Genomic DNA, 21,176 nt, shown 5'->3' with positions numbered 1-21,176 from the left:
CTTTCTACACACGTTTTGTAATAGAAGTGATCTTGAAGAACGTCTCTAGCCACTTCCTCATAAACTATACAAAGTTCCTGCAATCTCCTCATCTTACCCCAGGAAGTCATGTCCCTGTGACCAAGTCTTTCTAGAAACAGAAGTTAGTCTGAATCCAGTAGTTTCTCTTGGGTCTAATTCCTTTCTGACTGTAGCAATCTTGGGGTAAGTGTGGAAACTCAAACAATTCCTTATATCATTTGATATCCAGGAGCTGACTAAGAATTTTCAGGGAACAATTATCACAAAGGCATCCATGGATTTAATTTCTTGTTCAGATATTTCAGGATTCACTGCCTTTACAGACAAGGGGAATGCTTCTTCCACAGTGGTTGTTTCTTTTTTTTTTTTTTTTTTCTAATTGTTTTTTTTTTTAATTTTTTTTCTTATTAGTTACATTTTGTTAACTCTGTGTCTCAGCTGTATCCCGCTCCCTCATTCCCTCCCCAGCCCCACACTCCCTCCCTGGCCTCCTCCCTGCCCCTTTCCAAGTCCACTGATAGGGGAGGACCTCCTCCCCTTTCATTTGACCCTGTTTTATCAGGTATCTTCAGGGCTGGCTGCAAAGTCCTCTACAGTGGTTGTTTCTGAGACATTTCCTTCTCTGCCAGTCCTCCTAGAAATCTTACCAGTTGCAGTGACAAGGGTTGAATTAGAGGAAAAAGATGAAGTCACATTAAGAAATAAAGCAGGCAGACATAGGAAAAATCATTGCCATTTGTGGACTCATAATCCAGAGATATTTTCTCCAGGGCAACAGTGCTCCAGCAACTGGAACCATGTCAAGCAGCTGCTTTCCCAACCTTGTACCTGACACATATATATCTATCAAATTAAGATATTCTAGAGTCTATACTTTATATGGATAATCCATTTGACCATTGATTTGTAGATGCCTATCATCTATTTAGATAGCACAAAATTTAGAAAAGTATGTTCATTTTACTGTAAAGGTTCAACATGGATAGGAAAGTTTTCATAAGGCCTCACCCTTAGATGAAGAACTACAGACAATTAGTGGCTATTGAGAGAGAGAATAAGTCTACTCTTGTGTCAAGCCCCCTGACAGAATGATCAATCCCAAGTGATCATTCTTAAGTCATACTCATAAGAAGAGTGTGTGTATGTGTGTGTATGCTTGTTCAAGCATGCACACATGCAAGCATGCATTTATGTAACAATAATTAAATAAGAGTTCATAAATTTAAGAGAAAATTGGGGGGGCATGGGAGGGGCTGTATCAGTATAAATGACATAAATAAAGTAATATTGTATAAGATATGCAAATTTTAAAAAGAGAGAGAGAAAACAACCCCTTACACATGTTCCTATGAGGCTGTTTCAAGCTAACGAAAAAGAAAATGAAGAAAGAAGAAAGAAAGAAAGAAAGAAAGAAAGAAAGAAAGAAAGAAAGAAGGAAGGAAAGAAAAAAAGAAGGAAAGAAAGAAAGAAAGAAAGAAAGAGAGAAAGAAAGAAAGAAAGAAGTCCAAAAGCACCTTCATTTTTAAGTGAAACATTATTAAAGTTTAAATAACACATCTATCCCAACACCTTAATAGTGGGAGATTTCAACACTCCACTCTCACCAAGGGAGATATCATCTAGACAGGAGCTAAATAGAGAAATAATGGCACTTACAGAGGCCCTAATTCAAATGGACCTAATAGATGTCTATAGAACTTTTCACCCAATCTCAAAAGAGTACATCTTCTTCTCTGCATCTCACAGAACCTTCTCAAAAATTGACCATATAGTCGGGCACAAAGCAAGATTCCACAGATATAAGAAGATTGAAGTAAATCTTGTATCCTAGCAGATCATCATGGCCTAAAACTAGACCTCAACAAAAACAGAAATAACAAAAAGCCTACATACACATGGAAACTAAACAACTCTCTACTCAATGACACCTGGGTCAGGGAAAAAATGAAAAAAGAGAAAGAGACTTCCTAAAATTCAATGAAAATGAAGGCACAACTTACCCAAACTTATGGGATACAGTGAAAGCAGTGCTAAGAGGAAATTTCATAGCACTAAGTACTTCCAGAAAGAAGTTTGAGACTTCTCATACAAGCAACTTAACAGCACAAATAAAAGCCTTAGGGAAAAAAATGGAGCAGACAAACCTAAGAGGACTAAAAGATTGGAAATAATAAAACTGAGAGCTGAAATCAATGAATTAGAGACAAAGAAAACAATTGAAAGAATCAATGAAACCAAGAGCTGGTTCTTTGAAAAAAGCAACAAGATAGACAAACTCTTAGCCAAACTAACTAAAAGGCAGAGAGAAACTATCCAAATCAACAAAATCAGAAATGAAACAGGGGCCATAACGACAGACACAGGAAATCCAAACAATCATTAGGTCTTACTACAAAAGCCTATATGCCACACAATTTGAAAATCTAAATGAAATGGACAGTTTTCTTGATAGATTCCATTTACCAAAATGAAATCAAGATCAGGTAAATAGATTAAATAGTCCTATATACCCCAAAGAAATAGAAGCATTCATCAAAACTCTCTCTTCTAATAAAAACAGAGGGGCAGATGGTTTCAGTGCAGAATTCTAACAGACCTTCAAAGAAGAACTAACTCCATTTCTCTTCAAACTATTCCACAAAATAGAAACAGAAGGAACATTACCAAACTCATTCTATAAGGCCATAGTCATCTTGATACCTAAACCACACAAAGAAGCAACAAAAAAAAGAGAGAGAGAACTTTAGACCTATCTCTCTTATAAACATTGATACTCAAAAACATACTTGCGAACTGAATCCAAGAACACATAAAAGATATCATCCACCAGGACCAAATAGCCTTCACCCCAGGCATGCAGGAGTGGTTCAATATATGGAAATCCATGAATATAATCCACCATATAAACAAACGGAAGAAGAAAAACCACATGATCATCTCCTTAGATGTTGAAAAAGCATTTGACAAAATTCATGTTTAAAGTCTTAGACAGATCAGGGATACAAGGCACTTACTTACCTAACCATAGTAAAGATAATATACAGCAGGCCTATAGCCAACATCAAACTAAACAGAAAGACACTTAAATCAATCCACTGAAATCAGGGACAAAAAAAGGCTGCCCACTGTCTGTATCTCTTCAACATAGTACTTGAAGTCCTAGCTAGAGCAATAAGACTTCTAAAGGATATCAAGGGGAGACAAATCAGATAGGAAAAAGTCAAAGCATCACCATTCGCAGAAATATGACTATATAGAGAACTCCTTCAGCTGATAAACAACTTCAGCAAAGTGGCTGGATACAAAATTAACCCTCCCCCCCCAAAAAAAAATCAGTAGCCCTCATGTATACAAAAGACAAAAGGACTGAGAAAGAAACAGGGGAAACTACACCTTTCACAATAACCATTAATAACATAAAGTACCTTGGTGTGACTCTAACCAGGCAAGTGAAAGTCCTGTTTGAAAAAACTTCAAGCCTTTGAAGAAAGAAATTGAAGAATACATCAGAAGATGGAAAGATCTTCTACGCTCACATATCGGCCGGATTAACATAGTGAAAATGGCCATCCTGCCAAAAGCAATCTACAAATTCAATGCAATTCCCATCAAAATACCAATATGATTCTTTACAGAACTTGAAAGGAAAATTCTCAATTTCATAAGGAAAAACAAAAAAGCCAGAATTGCTAAAAGAATCCTGTACAACAACAAATCTTCTGGAGGTATCTCCATCCCTAATCTCAAGCTGTACAAGAGAGCAATAATAATCATATAACTGGCAGAGAAACAGAATGGTGGATCAATGAAATTGAATAGAATACCCAGAAATAAACCCACACACCTATTGATACTTAATTGTTGACAAAGTAGCCAAAACCATACAAGGGAAAAAAGCTAGCACCTTCTTCGACAAATGTTGCTCATCTAACTGGATGTCTACATAAAGAAAAATGAAAATAGATCCATATTTATTACCCTGGACAAAACTAAAGTCCAAGTGGATCAATGACCTCAAAATGAAACCATACACATTAAACCTACAAGAAAAAAAAAAGTGGGAAGAGCCTAGAACTCATTGGCACAGGAGACAACTTCCTGAACAGAACACCAACAGCACAGATTCTAAGATTAACAATCAGTAAATGGGACCACATGAAACAGAAAACCTTCTGTAAAGCAAAGGACACTGTCATCAGAACAAAACAACAGCTTGGAAAAGGATCTTCACCAACCCTATATCTGACTGAGGGCTAATATCCACAATGTATAAAAACTCCAGAAGTTAAAAAACAACAAATCAAGTAATGCAATTAAAAAATGGAGAACAGAGCTAAACAGAGAATTCTCAATAGAGGAATATTGAATGGCAGAAAAACAATTAAAGAAATGTTCAACGTCCTTAGTCATTATGGAGGTGCAAATCAAAACGACCTGAGCTTACAACTTACACGCACCACAATGGCTAAGATCAAAAACTCAAGTGATAATACATGCTGGAGAGGACGTGGGGAAAAGGGAACCCTCTTCCATTGCTGATGGTAATGTAAAATGTACAATCACTTTGGAGAGCAATCTGGCGCTTTCTCAAACATTTAGGAATAGTCTTACCTCAAGATCCAGCTATACCATTCCTAGGCATATATCCAAAGTATGCTCAAGTATACGACAATAACATTTGCTCAACCATGTTGGTACCGGCTTTATGTGCAATAGCCAGAAGCTGGAAACAACCCAGATGCCCCTCACTTGAGAAATAGATACAGAAATTATAGTACATCTACACAATGAAATTACTCAGCAATAAAAAAGACAAGGAAATCATGAAATTTGCAGGTAAATGGTGGGAACTGGAAAAGACCATCCTGCGTGTGGTATCCCAGAAGCAGAAAGACACACAGTGGGGTATTACCTCACTCATAAGGAATATTAGATATATGATATAGGAAAAACCTACTAAAATCTGTACACCTAAAGAAACTAAGCAAGAAGAAAGACTCTGGCTAATATGCTCAATCCCCATTCAGAAAGCAAACAGGATCGACATCAGAAGAGGGAGAAAACAGGGAACAGGACAGGAGCCTACCACAGAGGGCTTCTGAAAGGCGCTATCCTGCAGGGTATTAAGGCAGATGCTGTGACTTACAGCCAAACTTTGGGCAAAGTGCAGGGAATCTTATGAAAGAAAGGGGAAATAGTAAGATGAGGAGAGGTCTCCTTGCTCCACAAGAAGAGCAACAGAAAAAGAAAATCTGGGCCCAGGGGTCTTTTCTGAGACTCATACTCCAACCAAGGACCATTCATGGAGATAACATAGAACCCTTATACAGATGTAGCCCATGGCAGTTCAGTGTCTTACTGGGTTCCATAGTAATAAGACTGTCTCTGACATGAACTGATTGGTCTGCTCTTTGATCACCTCCCCCTGAGGGGGGAGCAGCCTTACCAGGCCACAGAGGAAGACAATTTAGCCAGTCCTGATGAGACCTAATAGACTAGGATCAGAAGGAAAGGGAGGAAGACTTCCCCTATCAGTGCACTTGGGGAGGGGTATGGGTAGAAAAGAGGGAGGGAAGGTGGGATCAGAAGGGGATGAGGGAGAGAGCTACAGGAGGTGATACAAAGTCAATAAACTCTAATTAATAAAAATTTTAAAAAGAAATGCTCAACATCCTTACTTATCAGGGAAATGCAAATCAAAACAATCCCGAGATTTTACCTTACACTTTCTCAGAATACTATGATCAAAAACTCAAGTGACAACACAGGCTAGAGACGATGTGGGGAAAGGGGAACCCTCTTCCATTGTTGGTGGAAATGTAAACTTGTACAACCACTTTGGAAAACAATCTGGCACTTTCTCAGACAATTAGGAATAGTTTTGCCTCAAGATCCAGTTATACCACTCCATATATCCAAAATATGCTCAAGGATACAACAAGAACATTTGGTCATCCATGTTTGTAGCTGCTTTATTCATAATAGCCAGAAGCTGGAAACAATGTAGACCTCCCTCAATGGAAGAAAGGATACAGAAATTGTGGTACATTATCCAATGGAATACTACTCAGCAACTAAAAACAAGGAAATTATGAAATATGCAGGCAAATGGTGGGAACTAGAAAAAGTCATTCTGTGTGAAGTGTCTCAGAAGCAGAAAGACACACATGGTATATACTCACTTTTAAGTGGATACTAGATATATACTAAATATACTATATATTACATATACTATGTACTAAAATCTGTACACCTATGGAAGCTAAACAAGGAGGAGGACCCTGAGTAAGATGATCAGTTCTCTTTCAGAAAGGCAAATGGTTAAGAGTCTCAGAATTTGCTTTGATACACTGCTGGGTAGAGTCTTTCAGAAGCCCTCCATGGTAGGCTCCTATCCTTTTTCTGTTTTCTCCTTCTTCCAATGTCCATCCCTTTTGTCTTTGTGAGTGAGTATTATTTTAAGATTTAATTTTCTCAATCAACCAAAATGTTTAACACAAAACACAATAAATTATCATGATGCAAAAAATTCACTAGTCTTAAACTTCTTTCATAAATGTTATTAAGCATTTATGATAATTTCTTTTGAATGAAATTTTATTTATAACTGGTTATATAAGATCCTTTGCCTCACAGTATACTTAACTGATAAAAGTTTTTAAGTGTTTTTAAAGGCTGGTGATACTAACCCTATGCTATTATGATTTTTTTTTGTCATCTCATGATATAAAAATACCTAAGTTGGATTGCTAAGTTACTATACTGAACATGCATTGTCATAATTATTTCATATACTATGAGGTGTGTCTGTGTGGTTATTAATGTATAATTTTGCCTTATTAATTTTCATTTCTGTATGCCTATTCTTTTACTCTTTGATGTTTCTCATATATGCAAAATATATTGTGAATGTATTTATTCCCCTATTACACTCTTTGTATCCATTTTTCTTTCCTTTTTTAATCCCTTATTCAGTACTTTGTCCATATGTGTTTACTTATTAACCCTCATCCTCTGGAAAAACTCAGGTTCTCTGGCCCAGATTGAGAGTTTCACTTCCAAATAAATACATATCTTGAAGGACGTTTGATAACATATTCATTTAAAAAATAATGGTGGTGTGTTTACCACTTGTATCCATGTTTTTCCCAGCCTCAGGCTTTTGATCAGATAAATCACATTATGTATGTATCCCCTACTGTGGAACAGGTCTCAAATCAAAGGAGGTCTTTTTAGATTTTGATCTAAATGTTCACATCACTATTGCACTACGGAGCATAATCTGGCAGTTTGCCAGTACTGTGGCAGAAATAATTTAGAGCTAGATGAAGTGGGAGATGAATTTTCTACCTCAGCAGCCTGCATCATATCATCTGGCACTGTGAAAAGTAGCCGAGGAGCCACCAGTTAGGTTCTATTTTGATAACTCTGGAACATGCAACAAAAAACACATGCTATTTTCATCTGTAGGGATTACCACCAAGGTCTGGTGGCCATCCAAGAGTAGTGACAACAACCTATAGTTTGCTTGGTGCCTCTGAGATTTCTTTGGACAACAAATCAAAGCAATGTATCTCATATCTGGCACTAGAGTTCTTATTTCAAAATTTATGACTTCTGGGAACAATATCTATCCAGGAAGGGCACCTGTGTTACAATATCTTTTTATTCTTCTGTTTAATTTGTGATTGTTTTGTTCATAAATCAGTGGGTTTTGTAAGTTTTTTTGTGTATTTGTAAATTTTGTTCACCCTATCTCCCATTTTTCCCATATCCTTATCCAATCTACCCCAACCATTTGAACCTCTTTATATCTAGTATATCCCACTTCAAAGTTAGTGTATTTTAATAATGCCTTCAACAGCCTTCCACATGGCTTCTTTCTTGCTCACTGGCTTCTGTAAACTTTCAAATTTAAAATACAAAAACTCCAAATTTGAAGCAAGGCTCTGGACTCAACATTTGTTTTCCTGGAACCAGTAACCTCATTCAATATAATACTTTCCATTTCCATCAACTTTTGTTCACAGTTGTTTGATTTTTATGACCAAATAGAATATTATGTATATGTACTGCTTTCATCATCCATTCATCAGTTGATGTACATCTACAATGATTATATTGCCTAGACATTGTAAATAAATCCATGAATTGGGGTGCAGGGTCCCTTGGGTACATGCCAAAGAGTAGCATAACTTGACCATAAGCAAGTTTCACTTTTAGCTTTTCAAGAAACCCCCATACTGATTTCCATAGAAGTTGCAGAAGTCCTTATTCCCACCAATAATGAGAAAGGGTTCTTCCCACAGCCTCTCCAGTATCTGCTGTCATTTTTAAAATAATATCCATCTGACTGAGGTGAGATAAAACCATAAAGACTTTTAATTCACACTTATCCTGAGGCTAGTGATGTTTAAAATTTTCTGAAATATTTATTAGCTATTTGTATTTCTCTTTTTTGAGAATTTTGTTTGATTCCATGGTCTATTCTTTGATTTGATTGTTTGCTATCTTAGTGTTTAGTTTCTTGTTATCTTTATTTTAGATGTTTTTCCTCTGTCAGATATATAGCTGGGCACAATTTTTCCATTCTGTAGGCTCCTTCTTCACTTGGTTGACAGTTTACATTGTTGCACAGAAACTTTAGAACTTCATAAAATCCATTTGTCAATTGTTATCCCTATTTCCTGAGCAAGTGGAGTCTTATTGAGAAAGCTCTTACCTATTCCTGTATCTTGCGTTGTATTCTCTATTATTCCACAATTTCAGAGGTTTTTTTTTTCAACTTGATTCATTTGGAGGTGATTTTTGTGTAATATGAGAGATTTATATAGTACCATTGTTCTGCATTCAATTTTCAGTATCATTTGTCAAAGAAGCTGTCCTTTTCTCTATTATTTGGAGTCTGTCAAAACTTTGGAGGCTGTAGCTGTGTAGATTTATATTTGTGTACTCTGTTCCATTGATCTGTGTCTCATTCTATATCAGTGTCATGCTGCTTTTATTACCCTGATTCAGAAGTATAGTTTCGGCCCCAAGACCTCTAATCATTCGCTTTACCGTATAAAACTGCGGACGGGTCGTGTCTCTGCGAGAGCGCCAGCTATCCTGAGGGAAACTTCGGAGGGAACCAGCTACTAGATGGTTCGATTAGTCTTTCGCCCCTATACCCAGGTCGGATGACCGATTTGCACATCAGGACCGCTACAGACCTCCACCAGAGTTTCCTCTGGCTTCGCCCTGCCCAGGCATAGTGAAGAGCATGTCTGATTGCATGCGGGTTGTTGCCCCAGGTCCCACCTCTGAGAAAAAGGTATCGGATGGGTCTGATGCTCTTTGGGTGGATGACACCTAAATGAACATCGGTACAAAGTCCCAGTTTATTTCTAATATCAGAGATCAGACCTCTACTCTTGCCTGATGCGTCTAAAACAAAAAGGGGGAACTGTAGAGAGCTGCGTAATGCCGTGCCTTAAAGATGGAGCTGGTTTCCGCCTTCCACCTTCCTGATGGTGAGCGCTCTCTGTCACAAACAACTCCACATTTGGCTAAGGCTGAGGAGCTGGCTTGCTTCCATGTATGTGGATCTATCTGCATTGCCCACATGGCATGCTGGGGTTGGCTACCCAGAGGCTATTTAAGCTGTGGGCTGGCTTTCCCCAGGGTCCGAGGATTGTTCAAGGTTCCTGAATAAACTGCATTGAAAAAAAAAAAAAAAAAGAAGTATAGTTTCAAATCAGGAAAGGGAATCTCTTTAGTAGGATTATTATTACTCGGGATGGCTTTGGTGAGGTGGTTTTAAAACTGTGAAGTGTATATAACAAGTATCGGTTTGGCTTATAGAGGTTTTCTTATACTATTTATAAACATCTGAAAATTAAAATGCACTGAATATACAATTATGATGTGATTATATTTGTGTATGTTCTTCTTTGTTACATAAGCAGTATTTCTTATAGACTGTATCCAGTGTCTTTGCGTTTCTTTGCCATGTTCCTGAAGAATTCTAAAGATGTCAGTAAAATAAAAACATTTGATTTTCAAAACACAGTTCTTCATATTCTTTGAAACTGCATGTTAATCAAGAGTTAAGTTAGAATTTTTGAAATAACATTTAAAACATACTTTCTACCTGTTATTTTTGGGGGGGGTCTGTTTCTTTTCTTTTTTTCTTTTATTTCTTTATTTTAATTTATTACAATTTATTCACTTTGTATCCCAGCTATAGTGCCCTCTCTCCTCTCCTCCCAATCCTACCCTCTCTCCTTCTTCTCCTCCCATGCCCCTCCCCAAGTCCACTTACAGAGGAGGTTCTCCTCCCCTTCCATCTGACCCTAACCTATCAGGTCTCATCAGGATTGGGTGCACTGTCTTCCTACTTGTTTTTTGTTGTTGTTGGATATAAAATGTTTTTACTCAAACGGTCATTTTTTCTTGGTGTTTTACTTGTTTACATGACTTTTATAGAAAAATTGGTTTTAATCTTGTACTGTGACTTATGTACTACTCCTAGGAATACCACTTCTGTTTTATGATGGACTTCACTTTAATAATGAGCTTCCAGTAAATTTCACCTAAGGGCCATGCTTTCCAAACTACTTCATCAGATTTGGTGAAATGGTATTTTTCTTTACATTGTCATTCCACCATATAAGACAAGATGAAAAACAAAAACAAAAAAGTAAAACAGCAGGTGACAACAGGTCACATATATTCCACAAGTGATGTTTTCAAAACATCACTTTCAGTTCTCAAAGATTGAAATGCACCCACCAAAAAGCTTCAACTAAAACATACACGGCAAGGGAATGTTGGTACATGCTTTTAATCCCAGCACTCAGGAGGCAGAAGCCAGCCTGATCTACAACGCAAATCCAGGAAAATCACAGTTATTACATAGAAAAGAAACTCTATCTTGAAAAACCAAAAGACAAAAACAAACAACAACAAAACCAGGATCAGAGTTCTGGTTCCTGGTTCATCTCATGCATCCTTCCAGTGTGTGTTACACTTTGTAATCATCTGCTGATGGCTCCTGCTACTTTTCTTTCAGGCAGAAACCAGGGAATCCTCTACTACTGATGTGCTGCAAGCACCCTCAACAGAATCCATAGATGAATTCAGACCAACCAAGTATGAAATGTATCTGAAATGCCTCAATATTAGGGAAAGATCAAGAGAAGAGGATTATAATAGGACACCAGGAATTAGAATCGATTTTCAAAATGAGTCTTTTTGTTGTTGTTGTTGTTTTCAGTTCCAGCTGTAGTCCCCTCCCTTGCCTCCTCCAAGTCCCACCAACCCTCTCTATTCTCCCCTTATGTCCCTTTTCTAGTCCATTGATATGGGAGGACCTCCTCCCCTTCTATCTGACCCTAGCCTATGAGATGGCTGCATCATCTTCCTATGTGGCCTGATAAGGCGGCAGCCGCCACGGGGAGTTGATCAAACAGCCAGCCACTGAGTTCATGTCAGAGACAGTCCCTGCACCCTTTACTACAGAACCCACCTGGAAACTGAGCAGCCTATAGGCTTCATCTGAGCAGGGGTTCTAGGTCCTCTCCATGCATGATACTTGGTTGGAGTATCCGTTTGCAGACCACCTTGGGCCCAGATTTTTTTGTTCTGTTGGTCAACTTGTGGAGCTCCTGTTCCCTCCAGGTCTTTCTATCGTATCTTCCCATTTTTCCAGAAAGTTTCGTGCAGTCTGCCCAAAGTATGGCTATGAGTCTCAGTATCTCCTTTAATACCCTGATGGGTAGAGTCTTTCAGAAGGCTCACATGGAAAGTTCCTGTCCTGTTCCCAGTCTTCTACTTTCTACTTGTATATGCTGTTTGCCCTCCTATGCCCTCCTAAATGAGGTTTCAGCCTCTTCCCTAGGGTCCTCCTTATTGTTAGTTTCTTTGGGACTACAGATTTTAGTATGTTTATCCTATATTATATGGCTAATGCCCACTTATATACCATGTGTCTTTCTGCTTCTGGGTTACCTCACTCAGGATGATCTTTTCTAGTTCCCACCATTTGCCTGCAAATTTCATTATTTCGTGTTTTTAATTGCTAAGTAGTATTCCACTGTGTAAATATATCCATTCTGTAACCATTTTTCAGTTGAGGGACATCTAGGTTATTTCTTTTGGCTATTATGAATAAAGCTGCAGTGAACATAGCTCAGCAAATGTCCTTGGGATACAAAGTTAATAAACTGTAATAAATAAATATTTTAAAAAGCAAAACAAAAAATTAAGATTGTGACTTCCTGAATTTCTCAGTATCACTTAGTGTTAACGTTGAATCTATTATTCTTTCTTCATTTCAGGAGTTTGATCATTTTAACTGCTCTGTCACTTAACAGTGATTTTTTTTAAGTATAATTCAGTATCTTAGCCTACTTTAATTTTTTAACTTATAGGTAAAACATTTTTAATCTTGGTTGTTTGGTATAATTATATTTTCTCAGTTTAAAATTGGGGATTTTTCAATCAAGGAGGACTCTGGCTAAGATGCTCAATCCCCATTCAGAAAGGCAAAGAGGATGGACAACAGAGGAGGGAGAAAACAGGGAACAGGACAGGGGCCTACCACAGAGGGCCTCTGAAAGGCTCTCCCCTGCAAGATATCAAGGCAGATGCTGAGACTCATAGCCAAACTTTGGGCAGAGTGCAGGGAATCTTATGAAAGCAGTGGAGGATAGTAAGACCTGCAGAGGACAGGAGCTCCACAAGGACAGCAACAGATCCAAAAAGTCTGGGCACAGGGGTCTTTTCTGAAACTGATACTCCAGCCAAGGACCACTCATGGAGATGGCCTGGAACCCCTGCATGGAGGTAGCCCATGGCAGTTCAGTGTCCAAGTCTCCATAGTACTGGGGACAGGGACTGTCTCTGACATGGACTGATTGGCCTGCTCTTGGATCACCTCCCTCTGAGGGTGGAGCAGCCTTATCAGGCCACAGAGGAAGACAATGCAGCCAGTCCTGATGAGACCTGATAGACTAGGACCAGAGGGAAGGGGAGAAGGACTGCCCCTATCAGTGGACTGGGGGAGGAACACCGATGGGGAAGAGAGACAGAGGGTAGGACTGGGAGGGGATGAATGAGGGCGCTACAGAGGGGATACAAAGTGAATAAATTGTAATTAATAAAAGTAAAAATAATTTTAAAAATTGGGGATTTTTTAAAAATTTAATTTTACATGAGTTTTTCAGATATCTTTGTTATGCTACCCTCTTAGTCCCTCTCCTGTGCTTTTCTCCCTTCTTCCTCCCAACTTGGACTCCACCCCTTCCTACTTCCCCAATCAGATCATTTTATGCTGCTTTTTCTCTCTCTTGATCCCACAACCACCTACCCTGGCAATGATCTCATTTTCAGGTACCTGAAATCTCCTAGCTCCAAATTTTGATAACATGTGACATATGTCTTTCAGGATCTGGACTATCTCACACAATATGATCTTTTCCAGTACTATTCATTTACCTGCAAAGTACATGATTTCATTTTTCTTATAACGGAACAGTATGTATTAGTATATTTGAAGCATATTTTCATTATCTATTCCTTGGTTGAAGGACATTTAAGTTGTTTCCATTTGCTAGCTATTTTGAATACAGCAGCAATGAGCACGGTTAATTGTCTGGGGAGGATGATGTCAAGTTTGGACATGTGACAAACAGTGATACAGCTAGGTCACAGGGCACATTTGATTTTAGATCTTTTATTTCTCCTCACTGGTCTCTATAGGGCTGTAAAACTTTTCAATACTAAGAATGATTGTGAGTTCCCCTGTTCTTCAACCTGTTGTTATAAAAAAGAAAAAAATCCTAAGTGCTCTATTTCAGACTCAGTAGCCAGATGCAGGGTGCAAACCTACTAGATCAGAGAGCAGAGAAAACACCAGTTGATCTTCCTACTCAGCTCACATCCCAAAAGGAAAATACCAAAAATACCCAACACTAAAAGCTTGCTAGCTCACCCAACAGCCCAGGAGGAAAAAGTCAATACCTAAAAGCTCAAGAGGTAGAGAGTTAAAGCCCCTCCTTCTACATGCTGTTTTCAATACTCTTCTATCAAACTCCCTCCTTTCTGTTAATCCCTATCAACTAGTTACTTGGTTCTGTCTTGACTTAGAATTAACATTATTAAATTTTTGTACAGAGAGCTCTGGGATTAAAGGTGTGTATTAGGGCTGAGCCACATCATAATCATCTGTTTACAATAAACAGGAAATTATTGGATTAAAGGTGTGTGTTAGGGCTCAAACACACCAAAAAAAAAAAAAGACAGGTTTTTACAGTTCAACATCTTGGGGACTACAATGGAATCAAATATACTGCAACATCAACCCTCTGAAACATTTCCTGTTGTTTATTTTACTGATCTTTACCATACCCAATGGGTCGAGGAAATTGGAGGTGATTTTCATGTTTCTAACTGCTTGAGTTGACAAACTTTTTTTTTTTTTTTTTTTTTTAAGAGCTCTCTGTTCAGGTCTCTCAAGCCCATTTTTAGTAGGTCATTTGATTATTGTTACTTTGGGTTTGTGTTTTTGTTTTTTTTTTTTTTGAGTTCTTTATACTCTGGATCTTAACCTTTTTTTTTTTAATTCTTTATTAATTACGTTATTCACTTTGTATCCCCCCTGTGGTTCCCTCCCTCCTCCCATCCCAATCCCTCCCTTTCTCCACCATCTGCATGCATGCCCCTCCCCAAGTCCACTGATAGGGGAGGTCTTCTTTTCCTTCCTTCTGATCCTAGTCAATTAGGTCTCATCAGGAGCGACTGCATTGTCTTCTTCTGTGGCCTGGTAATGCTGCTTCTCCCTCAGGGGGAGGTAATTAAAGAGCAGGCCAATCAGTTCATGTCAGAGGCAGTCCCTGTTCCTATTACAATGGAACCCACTTGGATACTGAACTGCCATGGGCTACATCTGTGTAGGAGTCTTAGGTTATCTCCACGCACAGCTGGAGAGATGGCTCAGAGGTTAAGAACACTGGCTATTCTACCTAAAGGTACTGAGTTCAATTCCCAGAAACCAAATGGTGGCTCTTAGCCATCTATAGTGAGATTTGGTTTCCTCTTCTGGTGAGCAGGCATACATGCAGGCTGAATGTTATATAAATAAATAAATCTTAAGGATCTTAATCCTTTGATGCATAGCTGGTAAAGATTCTCTCCCATTGTGTGGTCTTCCTCTTCACACAATTTGTTGATTTTAGCTGTATATGTAGATTTTTTTAGTTTTATTAAGTCCCATTAGTCAGTTGTTGGCCTTAACTCTTGGTTAAATGGAGTCCTATTCAGAAATTCCTAAACACCTCTATCAAAAAGAGTACTCAGTATTTCAGGTTTTATTTAGGTCTTTGGTCCATTTGGCGTCAGTTTTTGTGTAAGGTGACAGATATGGATCTAATTTTGTCTCCATATAGAACTCCAGTTTTCTCAGCATTTGTTGAAGATGCTTTCTCTATTCTTGCTAATAAATATTAAACGGCTAAAATTATGTGTACTCACATTTAGACGTTCAATTTTGTTCTACTGGTCTGTTTTTGTGCCAATATCAAATTTTTATTACTACAACTCTGTAAAATAACTTAAAAATCTGAACAGAATTTATTTTTGTTCAGTATTGTTTGGGCTAAGTGGGCTCTTTTGTGTTTCCATATAAATCTTAGGGTACATTTTTCTATTTCTGTAAAGAAGAATGGAGTTTTTGATTGTGGTTGCATTGGATCTCTTTGTAGTTATTTTCAAAATATAAAGTCTAACTCATAAACTTTCTACATCTTTCCATTTGTTACTGTCTTTACGTCCTCATCCACAGATTTGAAAGTTTCATTTAGAGGTTTTTTTTACTCCTTTTGTTAGGTTTATTTTTATTTTTTCTTTGAGGCTTCTGTGAATAGTTGTATCTATGATCTATCTCCTTTGTATGTTTGTTGGTGGTGTATAGAAAAGCTATTGACTTGTTCAAGCTGATTCTGTACCTTGTCACCATTGTCGAATTTATCCTTATGGAAGTTTTTGTACAGAATATGTGGTATCTTTACTGTATAGTATCATGTCTTCAGCAAATAGCAAAAGGTTGATTCTTGTTTCCCTACTTGTATTTCTTTAATTTCCTTCACTTGCCTTATTGCTCCAGCTAGTACTAACAAGCACAATATTGAAAATAAGTACGGATATTGGAAATTCATGTTTGGTTTGACTTCAGTGGGATTGTGTCAAGCTTTTCTCCGCTTATGATAATTTTCACTGTGGGATTCAAACATACAAATTTCTTTTGTTGAGGTATTTTCTATCTAGCCTAACATTATGTAGGATTTTTATGAAAGTATACTGGATTTTGCCAAAAGCTTTTTGTGTATGTGCTTATGGCTCCCTAACACATAGCTTTTTAAAATTACCATCTGCAGATACAGGCAAAATGTTCCAATCTATAGCAGTAACAATGAATATCCTCAAATGGGCTTATGGAAATCAAAATCAATGACTTCCTCTCCACCAAAACTGTATCTACCTTATATATTGAACAGATCAGATTTAGAAACATCCTTCAAATGTTTCCTTAAAGAAACTACTTAAAAAGATAAAGAGGATAAGTTTTATGTTTAATGTCTGGTAATAGCTTGGTATCTCAAAATAAAGATATACAATGTGGATGAAAGTGTATGAAAAAGTCTATACTACTTATCACAAGCATATACACAAATCACAAAGGGCATAAAACAAGACAAACTTTATTCTGTAAATTTTACATACAGTACAATCTGTTGTCTGATGCATGTAGTTTTGACGAAGTACTTTTTTAAAGAGAATACAGAAGTGTTGCCAAATTGTCACATCAGTTTGTAGTCAACTTGTTTATCTACATCTTCATTCTGGTATGTACTTGTGCTTGTTCCTAGAGTCTGCCATCACATAAGTTTTGGAAAATGCTCTCAGAATAAGTTTTAAGCTTCCTTTATTATTTCTACAATATGCGAGAGTCCTGGTGACTATGCATTGCTACGTTGGCAATGTATTTGGTGGTGCTATCTTATAGATACATTTTCCAATTGCATGTGGTATTAAAAAAAAATTAGGTTCTAATTTGTACCCTTCAAGCCCTCGGTTAAGTGTTTAAAATTAGTTCTGTTTTTAGTTTTAGTTTGTTTTCTTTACAAAGATCTTTATATCAATTATCTTAATAGTGCTTTGCAGAGCAAAGTATTGTCTAATATTTATTTCTTAAATAAATCAAAAAATTGGTGTTGTATGAACGCAACTGTGGTCAGTAACTTTATTTTGTATTTTTAAGTTTTTGTTTTCCATTCTATAATAGACACACCTCTTATTTTGTGTGAGGGATTATTATTTTTTTAATGGTTGTTAATATTCTATTTTGTGTGTATGTACATTTTAAAAAGCACCAAAACACTATGCCTACTGAGTTGGCATCTCACATGTCAAAATGTTAGCTGACCATGTTTATGTGGAAAACTTTCCTGGCATTTTTTTGTCTTTTTTTTTTTTCAATTATTTTTACTTCTTCATTCTGAAAAAAAAAATCATGTTGATTAGCTTTGAAGTCTTGGTGTTATGGAGAAGTTATGAAACATGAGTTCTATATTTCTGCTGCTTTTATAAAGATTTCTCAGATATTTTGTCAGCATAAACACAATATCCAACTGTGATATTTGACTTAACAATCAAACAAAGAAAAGACAAGACATCCTAAAATGTCTTCTAACTAATGCACATAGTATATCAATAAACCATGTAAAGTTTTCAGCATTTACGTCAAGTACAATTTGGCGCTCTAATAATTATTATATTTGGTAATTATTGAAATACTTTATTAAAAATGCAATTTCTTTAACTTTATTACACTTTTTTCACTTTGTATCCCCCCTGTAAACCCCTCTCCTCCCTTCCTAATCCCACCTTCCCTCCCACTCCTTCAAGCATGCCCCTCCCCAAGTCCACTGATGGAAAGGTCCCCCTCTCCTTCCTTCTGATCTTAGTCTATCAGATCTCATCAGGAGTGGCTGCATTCAATTTCTAATAGCTTGTTGCTAATACACACTTGCAGTTTGCATGTTATTTTTAAATTTAGCAACCTTGTTTAACATCCTGTATGGTCCATTTTACTAATTTTTCAATTTTCTGTCAATTAGCATGCCAACACTCATGTGAACAGCTTCATTTTCTCATGACTACTGCTCATGCCATTATTTATTATTACTATTACTATTATTATACTGACTATAAGACTTGAGTTCTTAATTTCAGAGAGACATTCGCTAAATTCTTTAGCATTAAGATACCTTATAGACTTAAAATTATTTCTACATGTCATATATGTTGCTATCACATATATTACTATTACTTGATAATGTTTATGTGAGCAATATAAGGTAGCATCATCTTATATAGCAACCTTTTTCTAAGTTTTTGTATAACACATGCAAGCGCTCAAAGTTTTTTCTAACTTTTAAATTTTCAAACATTTGATAAAATCTGTCCCTATCTTCTTTTATCATTACTATTTTTATTTAAAAAAATTATGACCAAATTAATAGAGCTAAGAAATCCCCTGTCATGTGACTACAATCCATGCAATGGTTGTTTGCTATCCCATATGTTATAGGTACAAAGTATACACAAGATTTCATAAACATGTCTACTCCCTGCACTAAATGTACTCATTCTCCAGCAGTAAGATACTGATATTCAGTGTTTCTATAAAACTTGGATGAGATAGTAGTCCATCCCAGGTACACACCTCAAAAAATATGGAACACTTCATGAATCTGCATGTCATCCTTGCCCTGGGGCCATGCTAATGTTCTCTGTATCGTTCCAATTTTAGTATGTGTGCTGCCAAAGCAAGCACTGTCCCTAACTTCTTTTTTTTTTTTTTTTTCAATGCAGTTTATTCAGGAACATTGAACAATCCTCGGACCCCGGGGAAAGCCAGCCCACAGCTTAAATAGCCTCTGGGTAGCCAACCCAGGCGTGCCACGGGGGCAATGCAGATAGGTCCACATACATGGAAGCAAGCCAGATCCTCGGCCTTAGCCAAATGTGGAGTTGTTCGTGACAGAGAGCACTCACCATCAGGAAGGTGGAAGGCGGAAACCAGCTTCATCTTTAAGGCATAGCATTCCGCAGCTCTCTACAGTTCCCCCTTTTTGTTTTAGATGCATCAGGCAAGAGTAGAGGTCTGATCTCTGATATTAGAAATAAATTGGGACTTTGTACAGATGTTCATTTAGGTGTCATCCACCCAAAGAGCATCAGACCCGTCTGATACCTTTTTCTCAGAGGCGGGACCTGGGGCATCAACCCGCATGCCCAGACATGCTCTTCTCTGGGTCCAAAGCGGCTGACCCTGAGTGCAGTGCTTAGCCTCGCATCCTGAGCGTATCATTTTAGCTTTTTATGGTATCCAACCATGCTTGGGGAGAATGTCCTGCTTCAATGGCTGTAAAGGCCTGAATGATCATGGCTGCATCACACTGTTGTGAGACTCTAATCTTGCATATATACCACAGGCAAAACAAGGAGACCAACACCAGAAGGCCTGCTAACACTCCCACACTCCAACCAAGCACTATTCATGGAGATAACCTAGAACCCCTGCACAGATGTAGCCCAGGGCAGTTCAGAGTCCAATTGGGTTACATAGTAATGTGAAGAGGGACTGCCTCTGACATGATCTGATTGGCCTGCTCTTTGATCACCTCCCTCTGGGGGGGGGGAGCAGCCTTACCTAACTTCTTAAAAACACATTTTATCTTAATTTTCAAAGTGTTTCCTTTGCAAACCTTCTAAAAACAGCAACTTCAAGGTTAATCTGTGTGATGGTTTACTTAATCAGAATTATGCAATTTTGTTAGAGACAGAGAAATTTCTATTCTTACTGGAGTGACTGTTTCCTTAACCTTTAATCATGATGTACCAGATCACACAGCAGCCTGGGCACAAGCGATAAAAACAGAAAAGAACATGCAATTGAGCTTTATATGTTGTACACTGACATAAGACATCTCCTTTTGATCACCTAGTTTGATTACCTAGTTTTCTCACTTGACTTCAAAATGCTATATTTTCCTTTTGTAGAACAAATTCCCATCCTCATGTATTTAAGAGAAAATTTCACTTCTCTGGTCATTATCTGACCTCCAGTTAGCCACTTATAATTCTTCTAGGAGAAAGTAAGGGACTTGTTTAAAGTAGCTAAGAGTGTTCAATTTGCAGACAGATCCAAATTACACTGTAAGCACTTTTATCCTGTGTTAACTCTGGTTTAGGTCCAGAGATAATAACGATGTACCACTATCAGGATGACTGACAACATAACAGAAGGCAACTCTAGATTTAGCTCTATCCAGGAGAAAAAAAAAGGTTCATGTATTAGTCTAGAAATTTTTAGTTTAGACACTCGGCCTGCATGTTCCACATATAAACACAAGGATCAAATATTATTTCTCCTAGAATATGGTGTTTTGAATGAAAATGACTCACACAGGCTCAGAGAGTGGAAGGATCAGGATAGGTGGAGGAATGTCACTGGGGTAGGGCTTTGAGGTTTCAAATGCTTATGCCAGGCCTAGTGGTTTACTCTCTCTTCCTGCTGCCTGGCAATCCAGATGTAGAACACTCTCTGCCTACACACCATCATGCTTCCCATAATCCCCAAAACGATTAAACCTCTGAACCTATAAGTTAGCCCCAATTAAATGTTTTCTTTTTAACAGTCACAGTATCTCTTTACAGGAACAGAAACCCTAACATACACAATTGTTTGGATTTTCCCCCCACTCCTTTTTAAAAAAATGTGTCAATTATGATCTGTTTCTGCAAATGGTCATGTAACCTTAGTTGGTATTTACTTTTCTTTTATGTACATGTTTTGCTTGCCTGTAGGTCTGTGTGAGGATGTCAGATCCTTTGTATCTGGAGTTATAGACAGTTCAGAGCCATGTGGGTGCTAAGAATTAAACCCAGCTCCTTTGGAAAATCAGCCAGTGCTCTTAACCACTCAACCATCTCTCCAGCCCTCCAATGTGCACTCTTAAAACTTGTCAAATAATGCAAAGCTCTAGATGAGGAAAGGATATAGGGTATCTCAGAGATAAATAAATTGGAAGGATGACTGAGGATGATTT

General features: G+C 37.6%; 2 protein-coding genes and 1 non-coding gene across 6 annotated transcripts in view; all 3 read right to left on the bottom strand.

The window, feature by feature from the left end:
• Positions 1-21,176, bottom strand: part of LOC110566004 (alpha-amylase 1) — an 81,120-nt gene that overhangs the window by 53,310 nt on the left and 6,634 nt on the right. The gene's annotated exons all lie outside the window — the stretch shown is intronic.
• Rnpc3 (RNA binding region (RNP1, RRM) containing 3) overlaps positions 16,745-21,176 on the bottom strand; it is a 37,448-nt gene continuing 33,016 nt past the window's right edge. For all 4 annotated transcript variants that reach the window (XR_009594740.1, XR_009594739.1, XR_009594741.1 and 1 more), the window contains exon 16: positions 16,745-17,557. The gene's annotated coding sequence lies outside the window, so the exon portion shown is untranslated. The remainder of the gene's footprint in view (positions 17,558-21,176) is intronic.
• On the bottom strand, positions 18,792-18,898 carry LOC132646121 (U6 spliceosomal RNA). Its single transcript, XR_009584252.1, has one exon. It is a non-coding gene; the product is annotated as a U6 spliceosomal RNA (small nuclear RNA).

The sequence above is a fragment of the Meriones unguiculatus genome, chromosome 10 (assembly GCF_030254825.1).
Source record: "Meriones unguiculatus strain TT.TT164.6M chromosome 10, Bangor_MerUng_6.1, whole genome shotgun sequence".
In the NCBI taxonomy this organism is placed as follows: Eukaryota; Metazoa; Chordata; class Mammalia; order Rodentia; family Muridae; genus Meriones; species Meriones unguiculatus.
This window is presented reverse-complemented; position numbering and strand designations above follow the sequence as displayed.